The following is an 8,581-nucleotide window of genomic DNA, read 5'->3' on the forward strand; positions in this document are numbered from 1 at the left end:
TTAGCGGAGGCTGGACTCAGCTGTGTGTTTCTTACTGCAGTTGTAGAGCCGGTTGACGCGGAGTATGTCTCCAGGGCTCATCCGAGTGGCTCTGCCAATGGCGACGTCGTCTGGGATGGGCACAATTGTGGGCTGTCTGTTTCTGGAGAACGCAAACCTGCAACGTCCACACAAGACACACACACACACGCACGCACGCACACACACACACACACACACACACACACACACACACACACACACACACACACACACACACACACACACACACACACAAACAAACAGGACAGAACTCATCAGGAACAGGGAGGTTGATATAAAATGATATATATGAATCCCCTTAGAACTATGACAGACTGCCAAAAATCTCCTTTGTTTGGGCTGTGTAGTTTGTGTTTTATGTTTTTGTTGTTGTGCTGAAGGCCTTGAGGCTGACCTCGAGGAGTGCATGACAGAGTTGTAGTCATAGGGAGTTCCCAGATTGATGGTGTTGATCTTCCTGAAGTTATGCTCTTGTCCTGGGAGAGAATATATGACGTAAAAAAATTTAAAATCAGTAAGCATCTTTCTGTGATGGAGTGCCCACATACATTGCCTATTGTTTAGATGCTAATTTTAAGCTGCTGGTTGAATACTGTAGGTTAAATAAATAAATAAATAAATGTATTAATAAATAAGCAAACAAACAAAATCTCCCACCACGAATAACGTTCTGGAGGAGGATGCGGACGTTCTGGTCACGGTCAGAGCGTGTCTGCTCATGGTTGAAGCCCAGAGCGTGTAGCAGCTCGTGCTGGATAGTTCCCTCGAAGACACACCCCCTTCTCTGCAGGGACACAGTCTGACCATTCCCACGACGACACACAAACGAGAAACATCTAAAAGCCAAGGATGGAGAGAAAGGAGATTTACAAACTCAGATAAGATATAGATACTGTATGTGATGAAGTAGTGGAAAAAATATGCTATTTGGCTGATGTGTGTAAACTACAGATATGTTCACCCTGAGAGAGACTGGATGTCCACGAAGTCCCTCTGCCTCTGTCTGGGTATGAAGCGGATGCAGGTGGTGGCAGCGAAGGAGTTCAAAGCGTCCACGATGATAGACCTCTCCCGGGCAGCTGCACACCGAAGAGACACCGCCGGGATATTATCAGTCTCACACCAGCTCTACCGGGGAGGCTACTAAATAAAATTTAAATAACATCTTGCATATACAGTATGCTGTTTACTGTATACATTATATGGTGACTGTACAATGGAATGCGGAATGCTTAGCTGTGCTCAGCATGGGGCTCGAACCTAGGACCCTGATATTAAGAATCTCATGCTTTACAAATAGCTAGCCAGGCAGCAACTGTACACTATCAATCTCATAACCAGTGCAAAGATTCAAAGTCAATTCTGTCTAGTTTGTCTAAGTTCTGAAGCAATCTACCCATTGTAACACCATCAGCTTCTAGACTCCCAGTCCTAGACTAAAAGGTTCTAGACTCCCAGTCCTGGTCTAGCAGGTTCCAGAGAGTTCCCAGACTCACAGTACACACTGGAGATGACATAGGGCACGAAGACATTGCCACTGGCTTGCGCCACTTGCAGCCACGAGCCGTGCAGGGGTCAGCGTTCTGCAGGCCCGTCATCACTGCAATATCTCCAAACATGACCAAAGGCTCTCCCGGCCCCTGGCCTGGAGGAGAGGAGGGGAGAGAAGGGAGGAGAGAAGAGGAGTGTTGGTATTTGGCCTTCACAGTCTCACGTTGTAGCAGTGCGGAGGGTGTAGGATGTACAGCTGTTAACCTCACCAGCATATCTATTGGCTCTCTCCAGCAGGGTTGAGACTGAAAACTCATCCGCGTCTATGCTATTGTCTGGACAGAGACAGGGACAGAGGTGACAACACAGATGAGCCGTGATGAATGGATAGAAAGCCGGCTGTCAGCTACCAAACATGCAGTAGAAAGAGAACAGTGGATTTACCGATCTCCCCTGAACTCCATTCAAGTGAAGCCTGAAGGAGAGATCACACACAGTTCAGTTTCGCTCAAGTAGAGTTCAATATTTAATCAAATCATTAGAATTTAACTATGATATAGTCTAGTACACATTTCAAGTATAATGCTGTATGTACAGTATTTAAAGTAAGATGTACTAAATCATAAAAGTTAAATAAAAGTTTGATGAAGCTGATGGAGATATCCAGCAGATGAAGCTCTACCTGGATGGAGACGCTCTGAGCGGAGCAGAGCAGAGCAGAGAGGATGGCAAACACACAGAGTGCTGACATGATGGATGAGATCCTAACCTGGATTAGAGATTAGTTGACATGTTTATATATGCTTCCTCGCCAACAGCTGACCAGCAGCATGTTGCTAATGAGCAGAGGGCATTGGCAAATTCAGCCCAAATGTTTCAGACACTTACTACATCTGATCCGGTGCGGTTATTCTGGTTAAGCAGAGATCTAAACAAAGCCAAGAGCAATGCAACTGCAACTGGTGGTGCCGTATTGGTGCAGAGGAGGGGGTGGTGTCCTGCAACCAATAAAATGTCATCTCCGATGGTGTTTATTATTATTTTATTATTATCAAGACGTAGGTGAATTAGGAACAAACTCTGGGACTGATTTGAGTCCTGCTTTGAGAATTTGACATGCATGCTGAATATGTATGAAGTATATTGAGAAGATAGTAAATTAAAGGAGTAGTAAAGAGAAAATGCATGTTTAGCCCTGTTTAAGGTTACTTATGATCATATACAATGGTTCAGATCAAAATGTTGACAAAACTAGCACTTTTGAGAAAGTCTGATAATTGCTCTACCGTTCTACCATCCCATCACTTTGGGGGTGCAGCGCTGTCGTGCGGGTCTTCTTGATGCATAAAAGACGGCACGTCTCTCGGAACACTTGTCTCTCGAAGTTGCGACCCTGGTCGCTGTGGATTTCGTCAGGTATGCTGAACCTTGTGAAGAACCCGTTGACCAGCACTTCGGCTACTGTGGTCGCTTCCTGGTTTGGGACGGCGTAGCTCTCTGGCCACTCTGGCTTCACCATCTCCGCCTTGTGCAGGGGGCTGGCCAGGTCTGCGTATCCCCTCCCAAAGTGCCTGTAATAGTTTGCCAGGCCAAGGAAGCTCTTCAGTTGGGAGACGTTCGCAGGCTGAGGCTTGCGCCGCCACTGCCTTGATCTTCTCTGGGTCGGTAGCTATTCCGGTGCCGAGTTCAGGGCAAATAAGTCTATGCTCAAACCCACACTGTCAACACCGTTCCCGTAAACAGTCTATGAAAGTATTTTCTACTTTCATCACCCCCACAAAGAAAACACCAACTCGTTGTCGGCAGGATTCGAACCTGCGCGGGGAGACCCCAATGGATTTCTAGTCCATCGCCTTAACCACTCGGCCACGACAACCGTTACATAAAATTTGATCATATTATTTGATTACTGGCAGTTGGTCAACCAAATTCCCGTCGTACAAGTAGCCCTGCATAGATATGAGTAAAAAAAACGAGCAGGTGGCTTGAGCTCACAGACTGTTTTATTTTGTTTTTTTAAAGCCTGTAGTACTCTAGTAAGACAACTATTACACTGAAGCAAGAGGTAATTGGTTGTCTGTAGTTAAATTTAATTGTTTCATTAACTCATAAAAAAATCACAGAATAACTTAATAGTGGAGTGTGCAATACTTCCAACTACCCAGAGCCAAGGTGCAGCTCAGAAGACAGCAAGAATGTGTGGCTCTTTCTCTTGTCTAAGCACCCTCCCCTGCCGTCTAAGAGAGCAACTGTAAGCAGATATAGGCACTTTCAGAGCCAGAAAGCCCCCTGTACTTTTCCCCCAGGGGGAAAATCCCCTTGAACTCATGTAGATCCTATTCAGACAGAGGGACGGTACAGCCTCTCCTACTTACTATAGGCTGCTATATCAAGGCAGTTGAGAGAGAGAAAACTCATTCTCGGATTTCTGTCAATGGGAATTTTTTTTTTTTCCAGCAGATGTCTTAGTTACAACAAGATTGAACTAGGAAAGCAATTTCATGTTCACAGGTACTAATGCACAGTGCCCATAGAAATGGTGTGGTATATTGATCCGGATTGATCTATCCATCGATCTATCTATCAAATATCAGTGATTAAATCCATAACCCATACTGCAAAATCTGTGGGCCTGCACAGCAGGCTTGACTTCATGGCCCTGCCATAATTTGTATTCAAAATTGATTTGATCTGTTGGACTTGTTGCACTCTTACACATACACCTAGAATTTCCATCAAATAGATTACACCACATGAGTTTGTCTTTTGTTTGCTTTATTTGTGTTTTTTGTAGGGCTACCAATGTAATGTGTTAATTATCTCTGCACCAACGGCCGTGCAGGGTAAGAGGTAATGTTTTCGGTGGCGTGCATGCGTGTGTTTGTCTGCTAGCAGGATTATGCAAAAACAAATGGATCAATTTTCATGAAACTCGGTGGAAGGGTGTAGCATGGTCCAACTTATAACACATATACAATTTTGGAGCAGATATGAATCACGTCCAGATCCAAGAATGAAAACAGTATTTGGAATGAAGCCAGCTCCCTGTGCGAGCGTGCTAGAGATAGAGTTTGGACTGTGACCCGAGGGGTGCGCCACAGAGCTGGCCAAATAAAGCCACCCATTCACCTCCAGTTATTTTTTGGATTACACAAAATGAAAACAAAATTAGAGCGAAGCCAGCTACCTGTGTGAGGGAGCTAGAGACACAGGGTTTGGACTGGGGTGTGCGGGGGAAGAGCCTGGAGTACACCGCACTGCCCCCCACTAACTGTGACCCCAGGGGGTGGCCAGAGAGCCGGACAAATACAGCCACTCATTCACATCTGGTCATTTTTACCTCCGCCTCAGTGAATCATGGAGCGGGTCCGCTAGCTGCCCAAACACAGCCCGGACGGCCATTCACTTTTTGGACTAGGATTACACAAAAACTACCAGACTGCTTTTCATAAAACTCGGTGGAGGGGTGTACCATGGGTCAATTTAGAACCTATTCAATTTTGGCATGCACAGAGCCATGAGATGCATTCAGATGCAGAGATCGCACCATTTTTGTTTATGTGAGCACATTTTAACAAACTCCTTACACAAACAGACAAAGGAAGGCTTACTGTTGCAGTGGTGGTCTTGATGACTCTTCTATGCACAAAATATAATTAATTTACTCATATAGTACTTGAAACCACTCCTCTTCCTTAAAGGATAATTCCACCCTAGGGTTCTTTGACAATAGTTGCTCAATCTAAACAAAGCATGTTCACGAAGTCTGCACTTTTTGGGATTTGCTGCATCGAAATGCGTTAACAAATCACCGGAAGCTAAATAATGAGGACTACAACAACAACAAAAAATGTCTAGGAGGGCGGGGACTCTAGGTGGGTGCACCATGCTAGCCCTCTAGCTCTAGACTACCCTATTAAGTTAGTTCAACAAAACGAAAAAATATGCGATCGCACACACTCACACAAAAGATGACAACCGAAGCACATGTTTCATTTACCTGAGTTCTTTGGACTTTTTGTGACGTTCCGGCAAACGATGGAAACTCACTCCCACCGGTGCAGGTAAATCCTTGACTCCACAAATTGCACAGTATTTTGGCATTGTCAGTGTTTTTGAGTGGCTGTAAGCCAGCACACCTAGAATAGCGTTTGTCCGGTTATCACTCCCTCCCTCCATCCCTTACTCTGTCACTTTGTTGCACCTGTTGATCTTCCATGCCCCCCTCCCTCAGTCCCTTACTTCCCCACTCTGACCGCCCTACTACCACCCCCCGCTCTCTCTCTCTCTCTGTCTCCCTCTCTCTCGCTCTCTGTCTCTCCCCTTTCTCTCTCTCTCTCTCTCTCTCTCTCTCTCACCTATTATGATGCTATTTTTACTTAACCTCTCATATTATTCTATTTATATCATTATTTTTTATATATTACTGTATTTTATTATTGTTGATGTAAATTATGTGTACATAACATGTTCCTAATTTGCTTGCCTGGTTAAATAAAAATAAAAATAATAAAAAATAAACTTTGGACAATGTTGGCCTGCATTTCTCTGTTGGCACCACAAGAGGCAGTAGTCCCAGCACACCAAAATCAATCCGCCGATCTCCACTGCACAAGTAGAGTAGTGGTGAGAGCAAACCTCCACATGTTCATCCTTTCACTCCAACCTTTACCCCTTGCCTTATAGGTCAGATCCTGCCCCAACCCGAACCCTTATTCTAACCCCAACCCACACTAGGGACTGGAAGAAGGACACCAAAACTAACCCACCAATCTCCATTGCACAAATAGAGTAGTGGTGAGAGCATTGGACTCCCATCTGGGAGTCTGGGTTTAAGGCCCGGTGGGGATGACTTCATGTTATCATCAGTGTAACTGTTTTAGCCACTGACCGCTACCATTAATGTTATGGAATCTGCTGCTAGTTGTTGTGAGCTCATGAGCTAACTGGCTATCCCACTCTCATTGTGCTAGATAAGCATTGGAAGCCTTAGAACTGATGTGTCCAGGCGACAGACATTATTTCATGTCATTTCAATTCACAGCTATTTCAGTGGCTTGACTAGCTTCCGTCCTACCAGTCCTGAACAGAAACAAGCCAGCCACGCACATAAGCCAGGCTTGACCTGGCCTGGTTCTTCAATAGCAAATATATCTAGATACAGGGTCTGACCTGAGACTGGGAGGTCGTGAGTTCGATCCCCGGCCGAGACATACCAAAGACTATTTAAAAATGGTACCCGATGCCTCCCTGCTTGGCACTCAGCATCAACGGTTGGATTAGGGGTGAGTCTCTGTGACATACTACCGTCATGTCCAGGGGGTGTAGCCTACTTGTACATCAAGCTGCCTCACGCTAAGGAAACAGGAGATAGGCTCCTGCCCTATGGGCCAATAGGCTCGAGAACCAGTTCTCAAGGCTACTTACAGCGTTACAACATGGACATCAGCCTAAAATACTTTAGGCTGTATTTAATCACCTGCTATCAATATCATAGTAGAGTCCAGGGCAATGTCTATGATCAGTACTGTCACCTTTGCCTTTAATAGTCCAGCAAAGGCTTTACTACTTTCAACTTCCCCACCCTCTCAACCAAAACTAAACATCGTTGTCGGCAGGATTCGAACCTGCGCGGGGAGACCCCAATGGATTTCTAGTCCATCGCCTTAACCACTCGGCCACGACAACATATGCTACGTTTTGCGCATAGATAAGATCTAATACCTAACGAGTTGGAGGCACTTGCACAAGACAGGCATGCATGACAAATCTTGTGACTGTCACCTCCTCACAGTCATTACCAACTGTGCGCAGTGTATATTATTATTATTATTATTATTAGTAGTAGTAGTAGTAGTAGTAGTAGTAGTAGTATTATTATATTATTCGTATTATTATTTTATTATTATTATTATTATTATTATTTTTGTCCCTCATCCCCGATGAAATCGGATTTTAAAATTAAGGTGACCTATACCTTCCAAATCCAGAGTTTAGAGATTGAGGAGCTTCCTTGTTTTTCTGCTCCTTGTTCTACATGTCAAGATTCGCATAGGTTAGTATTTCACAGGATTTCAAGATTCAAGATAAATGTATTCCTCATGAATATGGTGTACACATACTAAGAATTTGATAGTTCTGTTTTAGGTAGTTTAATAATGTTAGATGGATTAGACTAGTCATAGCCAGGTCATTACATTAGGCTAGTCATTAAGCAGATGCTTTTATCCAAAGCGACTTTCAATGACTGGAGGCCAATTTCCCTGACCTCATGTCTAGGAAAGGTCCAAGAGAAGTTTGTGCTGAAAAAGCGCATGCCAAAAGCCCTAAAAGAATGCAAGAATCAGCATGCATACTTACCAGGACATAGAACAACAAATGCTTTTGTCAAAGCCATCCACACCTGGCTCACTCAAACAGACTCTTGCCAGTCACCCATGGTTTGGATACTGCTGGCTGACATGTCAAAAGTTTTTGACCGTGTTGACCATGCCAGTCTCCTACAACACCTGGCCACATTAGATCTATGCCCACAGCTCCTCACCTGGCTCCACAGCTATATAACAGGGAGAACACAGAGGGTTATGGCTAACAGCACAGGTAGCACATGGAAAGCCATTACATCTGGGGTCCCACAAGGTGGAGTTGTTTCACCCATCTTTTCTTGCTGCATATGTCCAGCCGATCAGTCCTCTTTCATGACACATTGGACATAGGGTATGCAGACAACATCGGTCTGTCCCGCGCCATTAGACTCTCCAATATTGAAAATGACACCTCAATGGAAAGAGAAGCCACGCAACTTGAGGAGTGGGCTGCAGCAAAAAACATGCTCCTCAATGGAAGGAAGCCTGCGGAGCTGAGAGAGAGCTTCACCAAGAACCCTCCCCAGCCACCCCCTCTGATCCTCGATGGCCAGGCTGTTCCTTTTGTCACAAGCACTAAATACCTGGAGTTCCACCTGGACAATAATAATAATAATAATAATAATAATAATAATAATAATAATAATAATTGTATTTGTAGGTTCACTTTACATCGAATTAAC

General features: G+C 44.5%; 1 pseudogene across 1 annotated transcript; it reads right to left on the minus strand.

Annotated features, from left to right (window-relative positions):
- LOC311308372 (hatching enzyme 1.2-like) lies at positions 1-3,052 on the minus strand (annotated as a pseudogene). Its single transcript has 7 exons — positions 2,839-3,052; positions 1,803-1,868; positions 1,539-1,687; positions 1,004-1,121; positions 700-878; positions 437-518; positions 1-157 (listed from the first exon to the last, which is right to left on the minus strand). The product of its transcript is annotated as a hatching enzyme 1.2-like (transcript).
- Positions 3,053-8,581: the final 5,529 nt, after the last annotated feature.

The sequence above is a fragment of the Borostomias antarcticus genome, assembly GCF_949987555.1.
Source record: "Borostomias antarcticus genome assembly, chromosome: 4".
Taxonomy (NCBI): Eukaryota; Metazoa; Chordata; class Actinopteri; order Stomiiformes; family Stomiidae; genus Borostomias; species Borostomias antarcticus.